The sequence below is a fragment of the Daphnia pulicaria genome, chromosome 6 (genome assembly GCF_021234035.1).
Source record: "Daphnia pulicaria isolate SC F1-1A chromosome 6, SC_F0-13Bv2, whole genome shotgun sequence".
In the NCBI taxonomy this organism is placed as follows: Eukaryota; Metazoa; Arthropoda; class Branchiopoda; order Diplostraca; family Daphniidae; genus Daphnia; species Daphnia pulicaria.
The window spans coordinates 7,262,799-7,284,045 of NC_060918.1; the positions used below are offsets into that span (position 1 = coordinate 7,262,799).

A 21,247-nucleotide genomic window follows, 5' to 3' on the forward strand; every position below is an offset into this window, starting at 1 on the left:
TCGCGATGGTTACCAGTCCAAATTCAATGAACAAACATTTCAATCACTTTGAAGTGATTTTCTATTCATCCATTGGGACTGGGAGGGTAAATTTTTTATTTTTGAATGTTAACGGCCATATCACGTAGAACGCACCTGGTCTCGTCAGCTCCCAGAAGTTAAGTTACGTCGAGTCCCGTTAGTACTTGGAAGGGTGACCGCTTGGGAATACGGGATGTCGTTGGCGATGAATAGTTTGTTTTCAATAACAAATTTCTTGACATTTTTTTTCAATCACGATGGTTACCAGTCCAAATTCGTCGATCAAAAATTTCAATGACACAGGGATAGGTTCAATTCATCTATAGGAATGATTCTGGATGAATTCCATTGAGAGTTTTTCAAAGTTTATCGCGTTTTTTTATTCGCGATGGTTACCAGTCCGAATTCAATGAACAAACATTTCAATCACTTTGAAGTGATTTTCTATTCATCCATTGGGACTGGGAGGGTAAATTTTTTATTTTTGAATGTCAACGGCCATATCACGTAGAACGCACCTGGTCTCGTCAGCTCCCAGAAGTTAAGTTACGTCGAGTCCCGTTAGTACTTGGAAGGGTGACCGCTTGGGAATACGGGATGTCGTTGGCGATGAATAGTTTGTTTTCAATAACAAATTTCTTGAAATTTTTTTTCAATCACGATGGTTACCAGTCCAAATTCGTAGATCAAAAATTTCAATGACACAGGGATAGGTTCAATTCATCTATAGGAATGATTCTGGATGAATTCCATTGAGAGTTTTTCAAAGTTGATCGCGTGTTTTTATTCGCGATGGTTACCAGTCCAAATTCAATGAACAAACATTTCTATCACTTTGAAGTGATTTTCTATTCATCCATTGGGAGTGGGAGGGTAAATTTTCATTTTTGAATGTCAACGGCCATATCACGTAGAACGCACCTGGTCTCGTCAGCTCCCAGAAGTTAAGTTACGTCGAGTCCCGTTAGTACTTGGAAGGGTGACCGCTTGGGAATACGGGATGTCGTTGGCGATGAATAGTTTGTTTTCAATAACAAATTTCTTGACATTTTTTTTCAATCACGATGGTTACCAGTCCAAATTCATCGATCAAAAATTTCAATGACACAGGGATAGGTTCAATTCATCTATAGGAATGATTCTGGATGAATTCCATTGAGAGTTTTTCAAAGTTTATCGCGTTTTTTTATTCGCGATGGTTACCAGTCCGAATTCAATGAACAAACATTTCAATCACTTTGAAGTGATTTTCTATTCATCCATTGGGACTGGGAGGGTAAATTTTTTATTTTTGAATGTCAACGGCCATATCACGTAGAACGCACCTGGTCTCGTCAGCTCCCAGAAGTTAAGTTACGTCGAGTCCCGTTAGTACTTGGAAGGGTGACCGCTTGGGAATACGGGATGTCGTTGGCGATGAATAGTTTGTTTTCAATAACAAATTTCTTTAAATTTTTTTTCAATCACGATGGTTACCAGTCCAAATTCGTAGATCAAAAATTTCAATGACACAGGGATAGGTTCAATTCATCTATAGGAATGATTCTGGATGAATTCCATTGAGAGTTTTTCAAAGTTGATCGCGTGTTTTTATTCGCGATGGTTACCAGTCCAAATTCAATGAACAAACATTTCTATCACTTTGAAGTGATTTTCTATTCATCCATTGGGAGTGGGAGGGTAAATTTTCATTTTTGAATGTCAACGGCCATATCACGTAGAACGCACCTGGTCTCGTCAGCTCCCAGAAGTTAAGTTACGTCGAGTCCCGTTAGTACTTGGAAGGGTGACCGCTTGGGAATACGGGATGTCGTTGGCGATGAATAGTTTGTTTTCAATAACAAATTTCTTGAAATTTTTTTTCAATCACGATGGTTACCAGTCCAAATTCGTAGATCAAAAATTTCAATGACACAGGGATAGGTTCAATTCATCTATAGGAATGATTCTGGATGAATTCCATTGAGAGTTTTTCAAAGTTGATCGCGTGTTTTTATTCGCGATGGTTACCAGTCCAAATTCAATGAACAAACATTTCAATCACTTTGAAGTGATTTTCTATTCATCCATTGGGACTGGGAGGGTAAATTTTTTATTTTTGAATGTTAACGGCCATATCACGTAGAACGCACCTGGTCTCGTCAGCTCCCAGAAGTTAAGTTACGTCGAGTCCCGTTAGTACTTGGAAGGGTGACCGCTTGGGAATACGGGATGTCGTTGGCGATGAATAGTTTGTTTTCAATAACAAATTTCTTGACATTTTTTTTCAATCACGATGGTTACCAGTCCAAATTCGTCGATCAAAAATTTCAATGACACAGGGATAGGTTCAATTCATCTATAGGAATGATTCTGGATGAATTCCATTGAGAGTTTTTCAAAGTTTATCGCGTTTTTTTATTCGCGATGGTTACCAGTCCGAATTCAATGAACAAACATTTCAATCACTTTGAAGTGATTTTCTATTCATCCATTGGGACTGGGAGGGTAAATTTTTTATTTTTGAATGTCAACGGCCATATCACGTAGAACGCACCTGGTCTCGTCAGCTCCCAGAAGTTAAGTTACGTCGAGTCCCGTTAGTACTTGGAAGGGTGACCGCTTGGGAATACGGGATGTCGTTGGCGATGAATAGTTTGTTTTCAATAACAAATTTCTTGAAATTTTTTTTCAATCACGATGGTTACCAGTCCAAATTCGTAGATCAAAAATTTCAATGACACAGGGATAGGTTCAATTCATCTATAGGAATGATTCTGGATGAATTCCATTGAGAGTTTTTCAAAGTTGATCGCGTGTTTTTATTCGCGATGGTTACCAGTCCAAATTCAATGAACAAACATTTCTATCACTTTGAAGTGATTTTCTATTCATCCATTGGGAGTGGGAGGGTAAATTTTCATTTTTGAATGTCAACGGCCATATCACGTAGAACGCACCTGGTCTCGTCAGCTCCCAGAAGTTAAGTTACGTCGAGTCCCGTTAGTACTTGGAAGGGTGACCGCTTGGGAATACGGGATGTCGTTGGCGATGAATAGTTTGTTTTCAATAACAAATTTCTTGAAATTTTTTTTCAATCACGATGGTTACCAGTCCAAATTCGTAGATCAAAAATTTCAATGACACAGGGATAGGTTCAATTCATCTATAGGAATGATTCTGGATGAATTCCATTGAGAGTTTTTCAAAGTTGATCGCGTGTTTTTATTCGCGATGGTTACCAGTCCAAATTCAATGAACAAACATTTCTATCACTTTGAAGTGATTTTCTATTCATCCATTGGAAGTGGGAGGGTAAATTTTCATTTTTGAATGTCAACGGCCATATCACGTAGAACGCACCTGGTCTCGTCAGCTCCCAGAAGTTAAGTTACGTCGAGTCCCGTTAGTACTTGGAAGGGTGACCGCTTGGGAATACGGGATGTCGTTGGCGATGAATAGTTTGTTTTCAATAACAAATTTCTTGAAATTTTTTTTCAATCACGATGATTACCAGTCCAAATTCGTAGATCAAAAATTTCAATGACACAGGGATAGGTTCAATTCATCTATAGGAATGATTCTGGATGAATTCCATTGAGAGTTTTTCAAAGTTGATCGCGTGTTTTTATTCGCGATGGTTACCAGTCCAAATTCAATGAACAAACATTTCTATCACTTTGAAGTGATTTTCTATTCATCCATTGGGAGTGGGAGGGTAAATTTTCATTTTTGAATGTCAACGGCCATATCACGTAGAACGCACCTGGTCTCGTCAGCTCCCAGAAGTTAAGTTACGTCGACTCCCGTTAGTACTTGGAAGGGTGACCGCTTGGGAATACGGGATGTCGTTGGCGATGAATAGTTTGTTTTCAATAAAAAATTTCTTGAAATTTTTTTTCAATCACGATGGTTACCAGTCCAAATTCGTAGATCAAAAATTTCAATGACACAGGGATAGGTTCAATTCATCTATAGGAATGATTCTGGATGAATTCCATTGAGAGTTTTTCAAAGTCTATCGCGTTTTTTATTCGCGATGGTTACCAGTCCGAATTCAATGAACAAACATTTCAATCACTTTGAAGTGATTTTCTATTCATCCATTGGGACTGGGAGGGTAAATTTTTTATTTTTGAATGTCAACGGCCATATCACGTAGAACGCACCTGGTCTCGTCAGCTCCCAGAAGTTAAGTTACGTCGAGTCCCGTTAGTACTTGGAAGGGTGACCGCTTGGGAATACGGGATGTCGTTGGCGATAAATAGTTTGTTTTCAATAACAAATTTCTTGAAATTTTTTTTCAATCACGATGGTTACCAGTCCAAATTCATAGATCAAAAATTTCAATGACAAAGGGATAGGTTCAATTCATCTATAGGAATGATTCTGGATGAATTCCATTGAGAGTTTTTCAAAGTTTATCGCGTTTTTTTATTCGCGATGGTTACCAGTCCAAATTCAATGAACAAACATTTCTATCACTTTGAAGTGATTTTCTATTCATCCATTGGGACTGGGAGGGTAAATTTTCATTTTTGAATGTCAACGGCCATATCACGTAGAACGCACCTGGTCTCGTCAGCTCCCAGAAGTTAAGTTACGTCGAGTCCCGTTAGTACTTGGAAGGGTGACCGCTTGGGAATACGGGATGTCGTTGGCGATGAATAGTTTGTTTTCAATAACAAATTTCTTGACATTTTTTTTCAATCACGATGGTTACCAGTCCAAATTCGTCGATCAAAAATTTCAATGACACAGGGATAGGTTCAATTCATCTATAGGAATGATTCTGGATGAATTCCATTGAGAGTTTTTCAAAGTTTATCGCGTTTTTTTATTCGCGATGGTTACCAGTCCGAATTCAATGAACAAACATTTCAATCACTTTGAAGTGATTTTCTATTCATCCATTGGGACTGGGAGGGTAAATTTTTTATTTTTGAATGTCAACGGCCATATCACGTAGAACGCACCTGGTCTCGTCAGCTCCCAGAAGTTAAGTTACGTCGAGTCCCGTTAGTACTTGGAAGGGTGACCGCTTGGGAATACGGGATGTCGTTGGCGATGAATAGTTTGTTTTCAATAACAAATTTCTTGAAATTTTTTTTCAATCACGATGGTTACCAGTCCAAATTCGTAGATCAAAAATTTCAATGACACAGGGATAGGTTCAATTCATCTATAGGAATGATTCTGGATGAATTCCATTGAGAGTTTTTCAAAGTTGATCGCGTGTTTTTATTCGCGATGGTTACCAGTCCAAATTCAATGAACAAACATTTCTATCACTTTGAAGTGATTTTCTATTCATCCATTGGGAGTGGGAGGGTAAATTTTCATTTTTGAATGTCAACGGCCATATCACGTAGAACGCACCTGGTCTCGTCAGCTCCCAGAAGTTAAGTTACGTCGAGTCCCGTTAGTACTTGGAAGGGTGACCGCTTGGGAATACGGGATGTCGTTGGCGATGAATAGTTTGTTTTCAATAACAAATTTCTTGAAATTTTTTTTCAATCACGATGGTTACCAGTCCAAATTCGTAGATCAAAAATTTCAATGACACAGGGATAGGTTCAATTCATCTATAGGAATGATTCTGGATGAATTCCATTGAGAGTTTTTCAAAGTTGATCGCGTGTTTTTATTCGCGATGGTTACCAGTCCAAATTCAATGAACAAACATTTCTATCACTTTGAAGTGATTTTCTATTCATCCATTGGGAGTGGGAGGGTAAATTTTCATTTTTGAATGTCAACGGCCATATCACGTAGAACGCACCTGGTCTCGTCAGCTCCCAGAAGTTAAGTTACGTCGAGTCCCGTTAGTACTTGGAAGGGTGACCGCTTGGGAATACGGGATGTCGTTGGCGATGAATAGTTTGTTTTCAATAACAAATTTCTTGAAATTTTTTTTCAATCACGATGGTTACCAGTCCAAATTCGTAGATCAAAAATTTCAATGACACAGGGATAGGTTCAATTCATCTATAGGAATGATTCTGGATGAATTCCATTGAGAGTTTTTCAAAGTTGATCGCGTGTTTTTATTCGCGATGGTTACCAGTCCAAATTCAATGAACAAACATTTCTATCACTTTGAAGTGATTTTCTATTCATCCATTGGAAGTGGGAGGGTAAATTTTCATTTTTGAATGTCAACGGCCATATCACGTAGAACGCACCTGGTCTCGTCAGCTCCCAGAAGTTAAGTTACGTCGAGTCCCGTTAGTACTTGGAAGGGTGACCGCTTGGGAATACGGGATGTCGTTGGCGATGAATAGTTTGTTTTCAATAACAAATTTCTTGAAATTTTTTTTCAATCACGATGATTACCAGTCCAAATTCGTAGATCAAAAATTTCAATGACACAGGGATAGGTTCAATTCATCTATAGGAATGATTCTGGATGAATTCCATTGAGAGTTTTTCAAAGTTGATCGCGTGTTTTTATTCGCGATGGTTACCAGTCCAAATTCAATGAACAAACATTTCTATCACTTTGAAGTGATTTTCTATTCATCCATTGGGAGTGGGAGGGTAAATTTTCATTTTTGAATGTCAACGGCCATATCACGTAGAACGCACCTGGTCTCGTCAGCTCCCAGAAGTTAAGTTACGTCGACTCCCGTTAGTACTTGGAAGGGTGACCGCTTGGGAATACGGGATGTCGTTGGCGATGAATAGTTTGTTTTCAATAAAAAATTTCTTGAAATTTTTTTTCAATCACGATGGTTACCAGTCCAAATTCGTAGATCAAAAATTTCAATGACACAGGGATAGGTTCAATTCATCTATAGGAATGATTCTGGATGAATTCCATTGAGAGTTTTTCAAAGTCTATCGCGTTTTTTATTCGCGATGGTTACCAGTCCGAATTCAATGAACAAACATTTCAATCACTTTGAAGTGATTTTCTATTCATCCATTGGGACTGGGAGGGTAAATTTTTTATTTTTGAATGTCAACGGCCATATCACGTAGAACGCACCTGGTCTCGTCAGCTCCCAGAAGTTAAGTTACGTCGAGTCCCGTTAGTACTTGGAAGGGTGACCGCTTGGGAATACGGGATGTCGTTGGCGATAAATAGTTTGTTTTCAATAACAAATTTCTTGAAATTTTTTTTCAATCACGATGGTTACCAGTCCAAATTCATAGATCAAAAATTTCAATGACAAAGGGATAGGTTCAATTCATCTATAGGAATGATTCTGGATGAATTCCATTGAGAGTTTTTCAAAGTTGATCGCGTTTTTTTATTCGCGATGGTTACCATGCCAAATTCAATGAACAAACATTAAAATCACTTTGAAGTTATTTTCTATTCATCCATTGGGACTGGGAGGGTAAATTTTTTATTTTTGAATGTCAACGGCCATATCACGTAGAACGTACCTGGTCTCGTCAGCTCCCAGAAGTTAAGTTACGTCGAGTCCCGTTAGTACTTGGAAGGGTGACCGCTTGGGAATACGGATGTCGTTGGCGATGAATAGTTTGTTTTCAATAACAAATTTCTTGAAATATTTTTTCAATCACGATGGTTAACAGTCCTAATTCGTAGATCAAAAATTTCAATGACACAAGGATAGGTTCAATTCATCTATAGGAATGATTCTGGATGAATTCCATTGAGAGTTTTTCAAAGTTGATCGCGTTTTTTATTCGCGATGGTTACCAGTCCAAATTCAATGAACAAACATTTCTATCACTTTGATTTGATTTTTTATTCATCCATTGGGACTGGGAGGGTAAATTTTCATTTTTGAATGTCAACGGCCATATCACGTAGAACGCACCTGGTCTCGTCAGCTCCCAAAAGTTAAGTTACGTCGAGTCCCGTTAGTACTTGGAAGGGTGACCGCTTGGGAATACGGGATGTCGTTGGCGATAAATAGTTTGTTTTCAATAACAAATTTCTTTAAATTTTTTTTCAATCACGATGGTTACCAGTCCAAATTCATAGATCAAAAATTTCAATGACAAAGGGATAGGTTCAATTCATCTATAGGAATGATTCTGGATGAATTCCATTGAGAGTTTTTCAAAGTTTATCGCGTTTTTTTATTCGCGATGGTTACCAGTCCAAATTCAATGAACAAACATTTCTATCACTTTGAAGTGATTTTCTATTCATCCATTGGGACTGGGAGGGTAAATTTTCATTTTTGAATGTCAACGGCCATATCACGTAGAACGCACCTGGTCTCGTCAGCTCCCAGAAGTTAAGTTACGTCGAGTCCCGTTAGTACTTGGAAGGGTGACCGCTTGGGAATACGGGATGTCGTTGGCGATGAATAGTTTGTTTTCAATAACAAATTTCTTGAAATTTTTTTTCAATCACGATGGTTACCAGTCCAAATTCGTAGATCAAAAATTTCAATGACACAGGGATAGGTTCAATTCATCTATAGGAATGATTCTGGATGAATTCCATTGAGAGTTTTTCAAAGTTGATCGCGTTTTTTTATTCGCGATGGTTACCATGCCAAATTCAATGAACAAACATTAAAATCACTTTGAAGTTATTTTCTATTCATCCATTGGGACTGGGAGGGTAAATTTTTTATTTTTGAATGTCAACGGCCATATCACGTAGAACGTACCTGGTCTCGTCAGCTCCCAGAAGTTAAGTTACGTCGAGTCCCGTTAGTACTTGGAAGGGTGACCGCTTGGGAATACGGATGTCGTTGGCGATGAATAGTTTGTTTTCAATAACAAATTTCTTGAAATATGTTTTTCAATCACGATGGTTAACAGTCCTAATTCGTAGATCAAAAATTTCAATGACACAAGGATAGGTTCAATTCATCTATAGGAATGATTCTGGATGAATTCCATTGAGAGTTTTTCAAAGTTGATCGCGTTTTTTATTCGCGATGGTTACCAGTCCAAATTCAATGAACAAACATTTCTATCACTTTGATTTGATTTTTTATTCATCCATTGGGACTGGGAGGGTAAATTTTCATTTTTGAATGTCAACGGCCATATCACGTAGAACGCACCTGGTCTCGTCAGCTCCCAAAAGTTAAGTTACGTCGAGTCCCGTTAGTACTTGGAAGGGTGACCGCTTGGGAATACGGGATGTCGTTGGCGATAAATAGTTTGTTTTCAATAACAAATTTCTTTAAATTTTTTTTCAATCACGATGGTTACCAGTCCAAATTCATAGATCAAAAATTTCAATGACAAAGGGATAGGTTCAATTCATCTATAGGAATGATTCTGGATGAATTCCATTGAGAGTTTTTCAAAGTTTATCGCGTTTTTTTATTCGCGATGGTTACCAGTCCAAATTCAATGAACAAACATTTCTATCACTTTGAAGTGATTTTCTATTCATCCATTGGGACTGGGAGGGTAAATTTTCATTTTTGAATGTCAACGGCCATATCACGTAGAACGCACCTTGTCTCGTCAGCTCCCAGAAGTTAAGTTACGTCGAGTCCCGTTAGTACTTGGAAGGGTGACCGCTTGGGAATACGTGATGTCGTTGGCGATGAATAGTTTGTTTTCAATAACAAATTTCTTGAAATTTTTTTTCAATCACGATGGTTACCAGTCCAAATTCGTAGATCAAAAATTTCAATGACACAGGGATAGGTTCAATTCATCTATAGGAATGATTCTGGATGAATTCCATTGAGAGTTTTTCAAAGTTTATCGCGATTTTTTATTCGCGATGGTTACCAGTCCGAATTCAATGGACAAACATTTCAATCACTTTGAAGTGATTTTCTATTCATCCATTGGGACTGGGAGGGTAAATTTTCATTTTTGAATGTCAACGGCCATATCACGTAGAACGCACCTTGTTTCGTCAGCTCCCAGAAGTTAAGTTACGTCGAGTCCCGTTAGTACTTGGAAGGGTGACCGCTTGGGAATACGGGATGTCGTTGGGCGATGAATAGTTTGTTTTCAATAACAAATTTCTTGAAATTTTTTTTCAATCACGATGGTTACCAGTCCAAATTCGTAGATCAAAAATTTCAATGACACAGGGATAGGTTCAATTCATCTATAGGAATGATTCTGGATGAATTCCATTGAGAGTTTTTCAAAGTCTATCGCGTTTTTTTATTCGCGATGGTTACCAGTCCGAATTCAATGAACAAACATTTCAATCACTTTGAAGTGATTTTCTATTCATCCATTGGGACTGGGAGGGTAAATTTTTTATTTTTGAATGTCAACGGCCATATCACGTAGAACGCACCTGGTCTCGTCAGCTCCCAGAAGTTAAGTTACGTCGAGTCCCGTTAGTACTTGGAAGGGTGACCGCTTGGGAATACGGGATGTCGTTGGCGATGAATAGTTTGTTTTCAATAACAAATTTCTTGAAATTTTTTTTCAATCACGATGGTTACCAGTCCAAATTCGTAGATCAAAAATTTCAATGACACAGGGATAGCTTCAATTCATCTATAGGAATGATTCTGGATAATTTCCATTGAGATTTTTTCAAAGTTTATCGCGTTTTATTATTCGCGATGGTTACCAGTCCAAATTCAATGAACAAACATTTCTATCACTTTGAAGTGATTTTCTATTCATCCATTGGGACTGGGAGGGTAAATTTTCATTTTTGAATGTCAACGGCCATATCACGTAGAACGCACCTGGTCTCGTCAGCTCCCAAAAGTTAAGTTACGTCGAGTCCCGTTAGTACTTGGAAGGGTGACCGCTTGGGAATACGGGATGTCGTTGGCGATAAATAGTTTGTTTTCAATAACAAATTTCTTGAAATTTTTTTTCAATCACGATGGTTACCAGTCCAAATTCATAGATCAAAAATTTCAATGACAAAGGGATAGGTTCAATTCATCTATAGGAATGATTCTGGATGAATTCCATTGAGAGTTTTTCAAAGTTTATCGCGTTTTTTTATTCGCGATGGTTACCAGTCCAAATTCAATGAACAAACATTTCTATCACTTTGAAGTGATTTTCTATTCATCCATTGGGACTGGGAGGGTAAATTTTCATTTTTGAATGTCAACGGCCATATCACGTAGAACGCACCTGGTCTCGTCAGCTCCCAGAAGTTAAGTTACGTCGAGTCCCGTTAGTACTTGGAAGGGTGACCGCTTGGGAATACGGGATGTCGTTGGCGATGAATAGTTTGTTTTCAATAACAAATTTCTTGAAATTTTTTTTCAATCACGATGGTTACCAGTCCAAATTCGTAGATCAAAAATTTCAATGACACAGGGATAGGTTCAATTCATCTATAGGAATGATTCTGGATGAATTCCATTGAGAGTTTTTCAAAGTCTATCGCGTTTTTTATTCGCGATGGTTACCAGTCCGAATTCAATGAACAAACATTTCAATCACTTTGAAGTGATTTTCTATTCATCCATTGGGACTGGGAGGGTAAATTTTTTATTTTTGAATGTCAACGGCCATATCACGTAGAACGCACCTGGTCTCGTCAGCTCCCAGAAGTTAAGTTACGTCGAGTCCCGTTAGTACTTGGAAGGGTGACCGCTTGGGAATACGGGATGTCGTTGGCGATAAATAGTTTGTTTTCAATAACAAATTTCTTGAAATTTTTTTTCAATCACGATGGTTACCAGTCCAAATTCATAGATCAAAAATTTCAATGACAAAGGGATAGGTTCAATTCATCTATAGGAATGATTCTGGATGAATTCCATTGAGAGTTTTTCAAAGTTTATCGCGTTTTTTTATTCGCGATGGTTACCAGTCCAAATTCAATGAACAAACATTTCTATCACTTTGAAGTGATTTTCTATTCATCCATTGGGACTGGGAGGGTAAATTTTCATTTTTGAATGTCAACGGCCATATCACGTAGAACGCACCTGGTCTCGTCAGCTCCCAGAAGTTAAGTTACGTCGAGTCCCGTTAGTACTTGGAAGGGTGACCGCTTGGGAATACGGGATGTCGTTGGCGATGAATAGTTTGTTTTCAATAACAAATTTCTTGAAATTTTTTTTCAATCACGATGGTTACCAGTCCAAATTCGTAGATCAAAAATTTCAATGACACAGGGATAGGTTCAATTCATCTATAGGAATGATTCTGGATGAATTCCATTGAGAGTTTTTCAAAGTTGATCGCGTTTTTTTATTCGCGATGGTTACCATGCCAAATTCAATGAACAAACATTAAAATCACTTTGAAGTTATTTTCTATTCATCCATTGGGACTGGGAGGGTAAATTTTTTATTTTTGAATGTCAACGGCCATATCACGTAGAACGTACCTGGTCTCGTCAGCTCCCAGAAGTTAAGTTACGTCGAGTCCCGTTAGTACTTGGAAGGGTGACCGCTTGGGAATACGGATGTCGTTGGCGATGAATAGTTTGTTTTCAATAACAAATTTCTTGAAATATTTTTTCAATCACGATGGTTAACAGTCCTAATTCGTAGATCAAAAATTTCAATGACACAAGGATAGGTTCAATTCATCTATAGGAATGATTCTGGATGAATTCCATTGAGAGTTTTTCAAAGTTGATCGCGTTTTTTATTCGCGATGGTTACCAGTCCAAATTCAATGAACAAACATTTCTATCACTTTGATTTGATTTTTTATTCATCCATTGGGACTGGGAGGGTAAATTTTCATTTTTGAATGTCAACGGCCATATCACGTAGAACGCACCTGGTCTCGTCAGCTCCCAAAAGTTAAGTTACGTCGAGTCCCGTTAGTACTTGGAAGGGTGACCGCTTGGGAATACGGGATGTCGTTGGCGATAAATAGTTTGTTTTCAATAACAAATTTCTTTAAATTTTTTTTCAATCACGATGGTTACCAGTCCAAATTCATAGATCAAAAATTTCAATGACAAAGGGATAGGTTCAATTCATCTATAGGAATGATTCTGGATGAATTCCATTGAGAGTTTTTCAAAGTTTATCGCGTTTTTTTATTCGCGATGGTTACCAGTCCAAATTCAATGAACAAACATTTCTATCACTTTGAAGTGATTTTCTATTCATCCATTGGGACTGGGAGGGTAAATTTTCATTTTTGAATGTCAACGGCCATATCACGTAGAACGCACCTGGTCTCGTCAGCTCCCAGAAGTTAAGTTACGTCGAGTCCCGTTAGTACTTGGAAGGGTGACCGCTTGGGAATACGGGATGTCGTTGGCGATGAATAGTTTGTTTTCAATAACAAATTTCTTGAAATTTTTTTTCAATCACGATGGTTACCAGTCCAAATTCGTAGATCAAAAATTTCAATGACACAGGGATAGGTTCAATTCATCTATAGGAATGATTCTGGATGAATTCCATTGAGAGTTTTTCAAAGTTGATCGCGTTTTTTTATTCGCGATGGTTACCATGCCAAATTCAATGAACAAACATTAAAATCACTTTGAAGTTATTTTCTATTCATCCATTGGGACTGGGAGGGTAAATTTTTTATTTTTGAATGTCAACGGCCATATCACGTAGAACGTACCTGGTCTCGTCAGCTCCCAGAAGTTAAGTTACGTCGAGTCCCGTTAGTACTTGGAAGGGTGACCGCTTGGGAATACGGATGTCGTTGGCGATGAATAGTTTGTTTTCAATAACAAATTTCTTGAAATTTTTTTTCAATCACGATGGTTAACAGTCCTAATTCGTAGATCAAAAATTTCAATGACACAGGGATAGGTTCAATTCATCTATAGGAATGATTCTGGATGAATTCCATTGAGAGTTTTTCAAAGTTGATCGCGTTTTTTTATTCGCGATGGTTACCATGCCAAATTCAATGAACAAACATTAAAATCACTTTGAAGTTATTTTCTATTCATCCATTGGGACTGGGAGGGTAAATTTTTTATTTTTGAATGTCAACGGCCATATCACGTAGAACGTACCTGGTCTCGTCAGCTCCCAGAAGTTAAGTTACGTCGAGTCCCGTTAGTACTTGGAAGGGTGACCGCTTGGGAATACGGATGTCGTTGGCGATGAATAGTTTGTTTTCAATAACAAATTTCTTGAAATATTTTTTCAATCACGATGGTTAACAGTCCTAATTCGTAGATCAAAAATTTCAATGACACAAGGATAGGTTCAATTCATCTATAGGAATGATTCTGGATGAATTCCATTGAGAGTTTTTCAAAGTTGATCGCGTTTTTTATTCGCGATGGTTACCAGTCCAAATTCAATGAACAAACATTTCTATCACTTTGATTTGATTTTTTATTCATCCATTGGGACTGGGAGGGTAAATTTTCATTTTTGAATGTCAACGGCCATATCACGTAGAACGCACCTGGTCTCGTCAGCTCCCAAAAGTTAAGTTACGTCGAGTCCCGTTAGTACTTGGAAGGGTGACCGCTTGGGAATACGGGATGTCGTTGGCGATAAATAGTTTGTTTTCAATAACAAATTTCTTTAAATTTTTTTTCAATCACGATGGTTACCAGTCCAAATTCATAGATCAAAAATTTCAATGACAAAGGGATAGGTTCAATTCATCTATAGGAATGATTCTGGATGAATTCCATTGAGAGTTTTTCAAAGTTTATCGCGTTTTTTTATTCGCGATGGTTACCAGTCCAAATTCAATGAACAAACATTTCTATCACTTTGAAGTGATTTTCTATTCATCCATTGGGACTGGGAGGGTAAATTTTCATTTTTGAATGTCAACGGCCATATCACGTAGAACGCACCTTGTCTCGTCAGCTCCCAGAAGTTAAGTTACGTCGAGTCCCGTTAGTACTTGGAAGGGTGACCGCTTGGGAATACGTGATGTCGTTGGCGATGAATAGTTTGTTTTCAATAACAAATTTCTTGAAATTTTTTTTCAATCACGATGGTTACCAGTCCAAATTCGTAGATCAAAAATTTCAATGACACAGGGATAGGTTCAATTCATCTATAGGAATGATTCTGGATGAATTCCATTGAGAGTTTTTCAAAGTTTATCGCGATTTTTTATTCGCGATGGTTACCAGTCCGAATTCAATGGACAAACATTTCAATCACTTTGAAGTGATTTTCTATTCATCCATTGGGACTGGGAGGGTAAATTTTCATTTTTGAATGTCAACGGCCATATCACGTAGAACGCACCTTGTTTCGTCAGCTCCCAGAAGTTAAGTTACGTCGAGTCCCGTTAGTACTTGGAAGGGTGACCGCTTGGGAATACGGGATGTCGTTGGCGATGAATAGTTTGTTTTCAATAACAAATTTCTTGAAATTTTTTTTCAATCACGATGGTTACCAGTCCAAATTCGTAGATCAAAAATTTCAATGACACAGGGATAGGTTCAATTCATCTATAGGAATGATTCTGGATGAATTCCATTGAGAGTTTTTCAAAGTCTATCGCGTTTTTTTATTCGCGATGGTTACCAGTCCGAATTCAATGAACAAACATTTCAATCACTTTGAAGTGATTTTCTATTCATCCATTGGGACTGGGAGGGTAAATTTTTTATTTTTGAATGTCAACGGCCATATCACGTAGAACGCACCTGGTCTCGTCAGCTCCCAGAAGTTAAGTTACGTCGAGTCCCGTTAGTACTTGGAAGGGTGACCGCTTGGGAATACGGGATGTCGTTGGCGATGAATAGTTTGTTTTCAATAACAAATTTCTTGAAATTTTTTTTCAATCACGATGGTTACCAGTCCAAATTCGTAGATCAAAAATTTCAATGACACAGGGATAGCTTCAATTCATCTATAGGAATGATTCTGGATAATTTCCATTGAGATTTTTTCAAAGTTTATCGCGTTTTATTATTCGCGATGGTTACCAGTCCAAATTCAATGAACAAACATTTCTATCACTTTGAAGTGATTTTCTATTCATCCATTGGGACTGGGAGGGTAAATTTTCATTTTTGAATGTCAACGGCCATATCACGTAGAACGCACCTGGTCTCGTCAGCTCCCAAAAGTTAAGTTACGTCGAGTCCCGTTAGTACTTGGAAGGGTGACCGCTTGGGAATACGGGATGTCGTTGGCGATAAATAGTTTGTTTTCAATAACAAATTTCTTTAAATTTTTTTTCAATCACGATGGTTACCAGTCCAAATTCATAGATCAAAAATTTCAATGACAAAGGGATAGGTTCAATTCATCTATAGGAATGATTCTGGATGAATTCCATTGAGAGTTTTTCAAAGTTTATCGCGTTTTTTTATTCGCGATGGTTACCAGTCCAAATTCAATGAACAAACATTTCTATCACTTTGAAGTGATTTTCTATTCATCCATTGGGACTGGGAGGGTAAATTTTCATTTTTGAATGTCAACGGCCATATCACGTAGAACGCACCTGGTCTCGTCAGCTCCCAGAAGTTAAGTTACGTCGAGTCCCGTTAGTACTTGGAAGGGTGACCGCTTGGGAATACGGGATGTCGTTGGCGATGAATAGTTTGTTTTCAATAACAAATTTCTTGAAATTTTTTTTCAATCACGATGGTTACCAGTCCAAATTCGTAGATCAAAAATTTCAATGACACAGGGATAGGTTCAATTCATCTATAGGAATGATTCTGGATGAATTCCATTGAGAGTTTTTCAAAGTTGATCGCGTTTTTTTATTCGCGATGGTTACCATGCCAAATTCAATGAACAAACATTAAAATCACTTTGAAGTTATTTTCTATTCATCCATTGGGACTGGGAGGGTAAATTTTTTATTTTTGAATGTCAACGGCCATATCACGTAGAACGTACCTGGTCTCGTCAGCTCCCAGAAGTTAAGTTACGTCGAGTCCCGTTAGTACTTGGAAGGGTGACCGCTTGGGAATACGGATGTCGTTGGCGATGAATAGTTTGTTTTCAATAACAAATTTCTTGAAATTTTTTTTCAATCACGATGGTTAACAGTCCTAATTCGTAGATCAAAAATTTCAATGACACAGGGATAGGTTCAATTCATCTATAGGAATGATTCTGGATGAATTCCATTGAGAGTTTTTCAAAGTTGATCGCGTTTTTTTATTCGCGATGGTTACCATGCCAAATTCAATGAACAAACATTAAAATCACTTTGAAGTTATTTTCTATTCATCCATTGGGACTGGGAGGGTAAATTTTTTATTTTTGAATGTCAACGGCCATATCACGTAGAACGTACCTGGTCTCGTCAGCTCCCAGAAGTTAAGTTACGTCGAGTCCCGTTAGTACTTGGAAGGGTGACCGCTTGGGAATACGGATGTCGTTGGCGATGAATAGTTTGTTTTCAATAACAAATTTCTTGAAATATTTTTTCAATCACGATGGTTAACAGTCCTAATTCGTAGATCAAAAATTTCAATGACACAAGGATAGGTTCAATTCATCTATAGGAATGATTCTGGATGAATTCCATTGAGAGTTTTTCAAAGTTGATCGCGTTTTTTATTCGCGATGGTTACCAGTCCAAATTCAATGAACAAACATTTCTATCACTTTGATTTGATTTTTTATTCATCCATTGGGACTGGGAGGGTAAATTTTCATTTTTGAATGTCAACGGCCATATCACGTAGAACGCACCTGGTCTCGTCAGCTCCCAAAAGTTAAGTTACGTCGAGTCCCGTTAGTACTTGGAAGGGTGACCGCTTGGGAATACGGGATGTCGTTGGCGATAAATAGTTTGTTTTCAATAACAAATTTCTTTAAATTTTTTTTCAATCACGATGGTTACCAGTCCAAATTCATAGATCAAAAATTTCAATGACAAAGGGATAGGTTCAATTCATCTATAGGAATGATTCTGGATGAATTCCATTGAGAGTTTTTCAAAGTTTATCGCGTTTTTTTATTCGCGATGGTTACCAGTCCAAATTCAATGAACAAACATTTCTATCACTTTGAAGTGATTTTCTATTCATCCATTGGGACTGGGAGGGTAAATTTTCATTTTTGAATGTCAACGGCCATATCACGTAGAACGCACCTTGTCTCGTCAGCTCCCAGAAGTTAAGTTACGTCGAGTCCCGTTAGTACTTGGAAGGGTGACCGCTTGGGAATACGTGATGTCGTTGGCGATGAATAGTTTGTTTTCAATAACAAATTTCTTGAAATTTTTTTTCAATCACGATGGTTACCAGTCCAAATTCGTAGATCAAAAATTTCAATGACACAGGGATAGGTTCAATTCATCTATAGGAATGATTCTGGATGAATTCCATTGAGAGTTTTTCAAAGTTTATCGCGATTTTTTATTCGCGATGGTTACCAGTCCGAATTCAATGGACAAACATTTCAATCACTTTGAAGTGATTTTCTATTCATCCATTGGGACTGGGAGGGTAAATTTTCATTTTTGAATGTCAACGGCCATATCACGTAGAACGCACCTTGTTTCGTCAGCTCCCAGAAGTTAAGTTACGTCGAGTCCCGTTAGTACTTGGAAGGGTGACCGCTTGGGAATACGGGATGTCGTTGGCGATGAATAGTTTGTTTTCAATAACAAATTTCTTGAAATTTTTTTTCAATCACGATGGTTACCAGTCCAAATTCGTAGATCAAAATTTTCAATGACACAGGGATAGGTTCAATTCATCTATAGGAATGATTCTGGATGAATTCCATTGAGAGTTTTTCAAAGTCTATCGCGTTTTTTTATTCGCGATGGTTACCAGTCCGAATTCAATGAACAAACATTTCAATCACTTTGAAGTGATTTTCTATTCATCCATTGGGACTGGGAGGGTAAATTTTTTATTTTTGAATGTCAACGGCCATATCACGTAGAACGCACCTGGTCTCGTCAGCTCCCAGAAGTTAAGTTACGTCGAGTCCCGTTAGTACTTGGAAGGGTGACCGCTTGGGAATACGGGATGTCGTTGGCGATGAATAGTTTGTTTTCAATAACAAATTTCTTGAAATTTTTTTTCAATCACGATGGTTACCAGTCCAAATTCGTAGATCAAAAATTTCAATGACACAGGGATAGCTTCAATTCATCTATAGGAATGATTCTGGATAATTTCCATTGAGATTTTTTCAAAGTTTATCGCGTTTTATTATTCGCGATGGTTACCAGTCCAAATTCAATGAACAAACATTTCTATCACTTTGAAGTGATTTTCTATTCATCCATTGGGACTGGGAGGGTAAATTTTCATTTTTGAATGTCAACGGCCATATCACGTAGAACGCACCTGGTCTCGTCAGCTCCCAAAAGTTAAGTTACGTCGAGTCCCGTTAGTACTTGGAAGGGTGACCGCTTGGGAATACGGGATGTCGTTGGCGATAAATAGTTTGTTTTCAATAACAAATTTCTTTAAATTTTTTTTCAATCACGATGGTTACCAGTCCAAATTCATAGATCAAAAATTTCAATGACAAAGGGATAGGTTCAATTCATCTATAGGAATGATTCTGGATGAATTCCATTGAGAGTTTTTCAAAGTTTATCGCGTTTTTTTATTCGCGATGGTTACCAGTCCAAATTCAATGAACAAACATTTCTATCACTTTGAAGTGATTTTCTATTCATCCATTGGGACTGGGAGGGTAAATTTTCATTTTTGAATGTCAACGGCCATATCACGTAGAACGCACCTTGTCTCGTCAGCTCCCAGAAGTTAAGTTACGTCGAGTCCCGTTAGTACTTGGAAGGGTGACCGCTTGGGAATACGTGATGTCGTTGGCGATGAATAGTTTGTTTTCAATAACAAATTTCTTGAAATTTTTTTTCAATCACGATGGTTACCAGTCCAAATTCGTAGATCAAAAATTTCAATGACACAGGGATAGGTTCAATTCATCTATAGGAATGATTCTGGATGAATTCCATTGAGAGTTTTTCAAAGTTTATCGCGATTTTTTATTCGCGATGGTTACCAGTCCGAATTCAATGGACAAACATTTCAATCACTTTGAAGTGATTTTCTATTCATCCATTGGGACTGGGAGGGTAAATTTTCATTTTTGAATGTCAACGGCCATATCACGTAGAACGCACCTTGTTTCGTCAGCTCCCAGAAGTTAAGTTACGTCGAGTCCCGTTAGTACTTGGAAGGGTGACCGCTTGGGAATACGGGATGTCGTTGGCGATGAATAGTTTGTTTTCAATAACAAATTTCTTGAAATTTTTTTTCAATCACGATGGTTACCAGTCCAAATTCGTAGATCAAAAATTTCAATGACACAGGGATAGGTTCAATTCATCTATAGGAATGATTCTGGATGAATTCCATTGAGAGTTTTTCAAAGTCTATCGCGTTTTTTTATTCGCGATGGTTACCAGTCCGAATTCAATGAACAAACATTTCAATCACTTTGAAGTGATTTTCTATTCATCCATTGGGACTGGGAGGGTAAATTTTTTATTTTTGAATGTCAACGGCCATATCACGTAGAACGCACCTGGTCTCGTCAGCTCCCAGAAGTTAAGTTACGTCGAGTCCCGTTAGTACTTGGAAGGGTGACCGCTTGGTAATACGGGATGTCGTTGGCGATGAATAGTTTGTTTTCAATAACAAATTTCTTGAAATTTTTTTTCAATCACGATGATTACCAGTCCAAATTCGTAGATCAAAAATTTCAATGACACAGGGATAGCTTCAATTCATCTATAGGAATGATTCTGGATGAATTCCATTGAGAGTTTTTCAAAGTCTATCGCGTTTTTTTATTCGCGATGGTTACCAGTCCGAATTCAATGAACAAACATTTCAATCACTTTGAAGTGATTTTCTATTCATCCATTGGGACTGGGAGGGTAAATTTTTTATTTTTGAATGTCAACGGCCATATCACGTAGAACGCACCTGGTCTCGTCAGCTCCCAGAAGTTAAGTTACGTCGAGTCCCGTTAGTACTTGGAAGGGTGACCGCTTGGGAATACGGGATGTCGTTGGCGATGAATAGTTTGTTTTCAATAACAAATTTCTTGAAATTTTTTTTCAATCACGATGGTTACCAGTCCAAATTCGTAGATCAAAAATTTCAATGACACAGGGATAGGTTCAATTCATCTATAGGAATGATTCTGGATGAATTCCATTGAGAGTTTTTCAAAGTTTATCGCGTTTTTTTATTCGCGATGGTTACCAGTCCAAATTCAATGAACAAACATTTCAATCACTTTGAAGTGATTTTCTATTCATCCATTGGGACTGGGAGGGTAAATTTTTTATTTTTGAATGTCAACGGCCATATCACGTAGAACGCACCTGGTCTCGTCAGCTCCCAGAAGTTAAGTTACGTCGAGTCCCGTTAGTACTTGGAAGGGTGACCGCTTGGGAATACGGGATGTCGTTGGCGATGAATAGTTTGTTTTCAATAACAAATTTCTTGAAATTTTTTTTCAATCACGATGGT

The 21,247-nt window shown here is 37.8% G+C and overlaps 53 pseudogenes; all 53 read left to right on the top strand.

Annotated features, from left to right (window-relative positions):
* Positions 1–107: 107 nt before the first annotated feature.
* Positions 108–226, top strand: LOC124344679 (annotated as a pseudogene).
* Positions 227–511: 285 nt separating this feature from the next.
* Positions 512–630, top strand: LOC124346474 (annotated as a pseudogene).
* Positions 631–914: 284 nt separating this feature from the next.
* LOC124346475 lies at positions 915–1,033 on the top strand (annotated as a pseudogene).
* Positions 1,034–1,318: 285 nt separating this feature from the next.
* Positions 1,319–1,437, top strand: LOC124346477 (annotated as a pseudogene).
* Positions 1,438–1,721: 284 nt separating this feature from the next.
* LOC124346478 lies at positions 1,722–1,840 on the top strand (annotated as a pseudogene).
* A 285-nt stretch (positions 1,841–2,125) lies between these two features.
* On the top strand, positions 2,126–2,244 carry LOC124344680 (annotated as a pseudogene).
* Positions 2,245–2,529: 285 nt separating this feature from the next.
* Positions 2,530–2,648, top strand: LOC124346479 (annotated as a pseudogene).
* Positions 2,649–2,932: 284 nt separating this feature from the next.
* LOC124346480 lies at positions 2,933–3,051 on the top strand (annotated as a pseudogene).
* A 284-nt stretch (positions 3,052–3,335) lies between these two features.
* On the top strand, positions 3,336–3,454 carry LOC124346481 (annotated as a pseudogene).
* A 284-nt stretch (positions 3,455–3,738) lies between these two features.
* LOC124345231 lies at positions 3,739–3,857 on the top strand (annotated as a pseudogene).
* Positions 3,858–4,141: 284 nt separating this feature from the next.
* On the top strand, positions 4,142–4,260 carry LOC124346482 (annotated as a pseudogene).
* A 284-nt stretch (positions 4,261–4,544) lies between these two features.
* On the top strand, positions 4,545–4,663 carry LOC124346484 (annotated as a pseudogene).
* A 285-nt stretch (positions 4,664–4,948) lies between these two features.
* Positions 4,949–5,067, top strand: LOC124346485 (annotated as a pseudogene).
* Positions 5,068–5,351: 284 nt separating this feature from the next.
* On the top strand, positions 5,352–5,470 carry LOC124346486 (annotated as a pseudogene).
* A 284-nt stretch (positions 5,471–5,754) lies between these two features.
* Positions 5,755–5,873, top strand: LOC124346488 (annotated as a pseudogene).
* Positions 5,874–6,157: 284 nt separating this feature from the next.
* LOC124346489 lies at positions 6,158–6,276 on the top strand (annotated as a pseudogene).
* Positions 6,277–6,560: 284 nt separating this feature from the next.
* On the top strand, positions 6,561–6,679 carry LOC124345232 (annotated as a pseudogene).
* Positions 6,680–6,963: 284 nt separating this feature from the next.
* LOC124346490 lies at positions 6,964–7,082 on the top strand (annotated as a pseudogene).
* A 285-nt stretch (positions 7,083–7,367) lies between these two features.
* LOC124345617 lies at positions 7,368–7,485 on the top strand (annotated as a pseudogene).
* A 283-nt stretch (positions 7,486–7,768) lies between these two features.
* On the top strand, positions 7,769–7,887 carry LOC124344747 (annotated as a pseudogene).
* Positions 7,888–8,171: 284 nt separating this feature from the next.
* On the top strand, positions 8,172–8,290 carry LOC124346491 (annotated as a pseudogene).
* Positions 8,291–8,575: 285 nt separating this feature from the next.
* Positions 8,576–8,693, top strand: LOC124345618 (annotated as a pseudogene).
* A 284-nt stretch (positions 8,694–8,977) lies between these two features.
* LOC124344748 lies at positions 8,978–9,096 on the top strand (annotated as a pseudogene).
* Positions 9,097–9,380: 284 nt separating this feature from the next.
* LOC124345348 lies at positions 9,381–9,499 on the top strand (annotated as a pseudogene).
* Positions 9,500–9,783: 284 nt separating this feature from the next.
* Positions 9,784–9,902, top strand: LOC124345891 (annotated as a pseudogene).
* A 286-nt stretch (positions 9,903–10,188) lies between these two features.
* LOC124346492 lies at positions 10,189–10,307 on the top strand (annotated as a pseudogene).
* Positions 10,308–10,591: 284 nt separating this feature from the next.
* Positions 10,592–10,710, top strand: LOC124344749 (annotated as a pseudogene).
* Positions 10,711–10,994: 284 nt separating this feature from the next.
* Positions 10,995–11,113, top strand: LOC124346493 (annotated as a pseudogene).
* Positions 11,114–11,397: 284 nt separating this feature from the next.
* LOC124346494 lies at positions 11,398–11,516 on the top strand (annotated as a pseudogene).
* A 284-nt stretch (positions 11,517–11,800) lies between these two features.
* Positions 11,801–11,919, top strand: LOC124346496 (annotated as a pseudogene).
* Positions 11,920–12,204: 285 nt separating this feature from the next.
* On the top strand, positions 12,205–12,322 carry LOC124345619 (annotated as a pseudogene).
* A 283-nt stretch (positions 12,323–12,605) lies between these two features.
* Positions 12,606–12,724, top strand: LOC124344751 (annotated as a pseudogene).
* A 284-nt stretch (positions 12,725–13,008) lies between these two features.
* Positions 13,009–13,127, top strand: LOC124346497 (annotated as a pseudogene).
* Positions 13,128–13,412: 285 nt separating this feature from the next.
* Positions 13,413–13,530, top strand: LOC124345620 (annotated as a pseudogene).
* Positions 13,531–13,815: 285 nt separating this feature from the next.
* Positions 13,816–13,933, top strand: LOC124345622 (annotated as a pseudogene).
* Positions 13,934–14,216: 283 nt separating this feature from the next.
* LOC124344752 lies at positions 14,217–14,335 on the top strand (annotated as a pseudogene).
* Positions 14,336–14,619: 284 nt separating this feature from the next.
* Positions 14,620–14,738, top strand: LOC124345349 (annotated as a pseudogene).
* A 284-nt stretch (positions 14,739–15,022) lies between these two features.
* Positions 15,023–15,141, top strand: LOC124345816 (annotated as a pseudogene).
* A 285-nt stretch (positions 15,142–15,426) lies between these two features.
* Positions 15,427–15,545, top strand: LOC124346498 (annotated as a pseudogene).
* Positions 15,546–15,829: 284 nt separating this feature from the next.
* On the top strand, positions 15,830–15,948 carry LOC124344753 (annotated as a pseudogene).
* A 284-nt stretch (positions 15,949–16,232) lies between these two features.
* On the top strand, positions 16,233–16,351 carry LOC124346499 (annotated as a pseudogene).
* Positions 16,352–16,636: 285 nt separating this feature from the next.
* Positions 16,637–16,754, top strand: LOC124345623 (annotated as a pseudogene).
* Positions 16,755–17,039: 285 nt separating this feature from the next.
* LOC124345624 lies at positions 17,040–17,157 on the top strand (annotated as a pseudogene).
* A 283-nt stretch (positions 17,158–17,440) lies between these two features.
* Positions 17,441–17,559, top strand: LOC124344754 (annotated as a pseudogene).
* Positions 17,560–17,843: 284 nt separating this feature from the next.
* LOC124345350 lies at positions 17,844–17,962 on the top strand (annotated as a pseudogene).
* Positions 17,963–18,246: 284 nt separating this feature from the next.
* Positions 18,247–18,365, top strand: LOC124345817 (annotated as a pseudogene).
* Positions 18,366–18,650: 285 nt separating this feature from the next.
* Positions 18,651–18,769, top strand: LOC124346500 (annotated as a pseudogene).
* A 284-nt stretch (positions 18,770–19,053) lies between these two features.
* On the top strand, positions 19,054–19,172 carry LOC124344755 (annotated as a pseudogene).
* A 284-nt stretch (positions 19,173–19,456) lies between these two features.
* Positions 19,457–19,575, top strand: LOC124345351 (annotated as a pseudogene).
* Positions 19,576–19,859: 284 nt separating this feature from the next.
* Positions 19,860–19,978, top strand: LOC124345818 (annotated as a pseudogene).
* Positions 19,979–20,263: 285 nt separating this feature from the next.
* Positions 20,264–20,382, top strand: LOC124345335 (annotated as a pseudogene).
* Positions 20,383–20,667: 285 nt separating this feature from the next.
* LOC124346501 lies at positions 20,668–20,786 on the top strand (annotated as a pseudogene).
* A 285-nt stretch (positions 20,787–21,071) lies between these two features.
* On the top strand, positions 21,072–21,190 carry LOC124346502 (annotated as a pseudogene).
* The last annotated feature ends 57 nt before the right edge of the window (positions 21,191–21,247 follow it).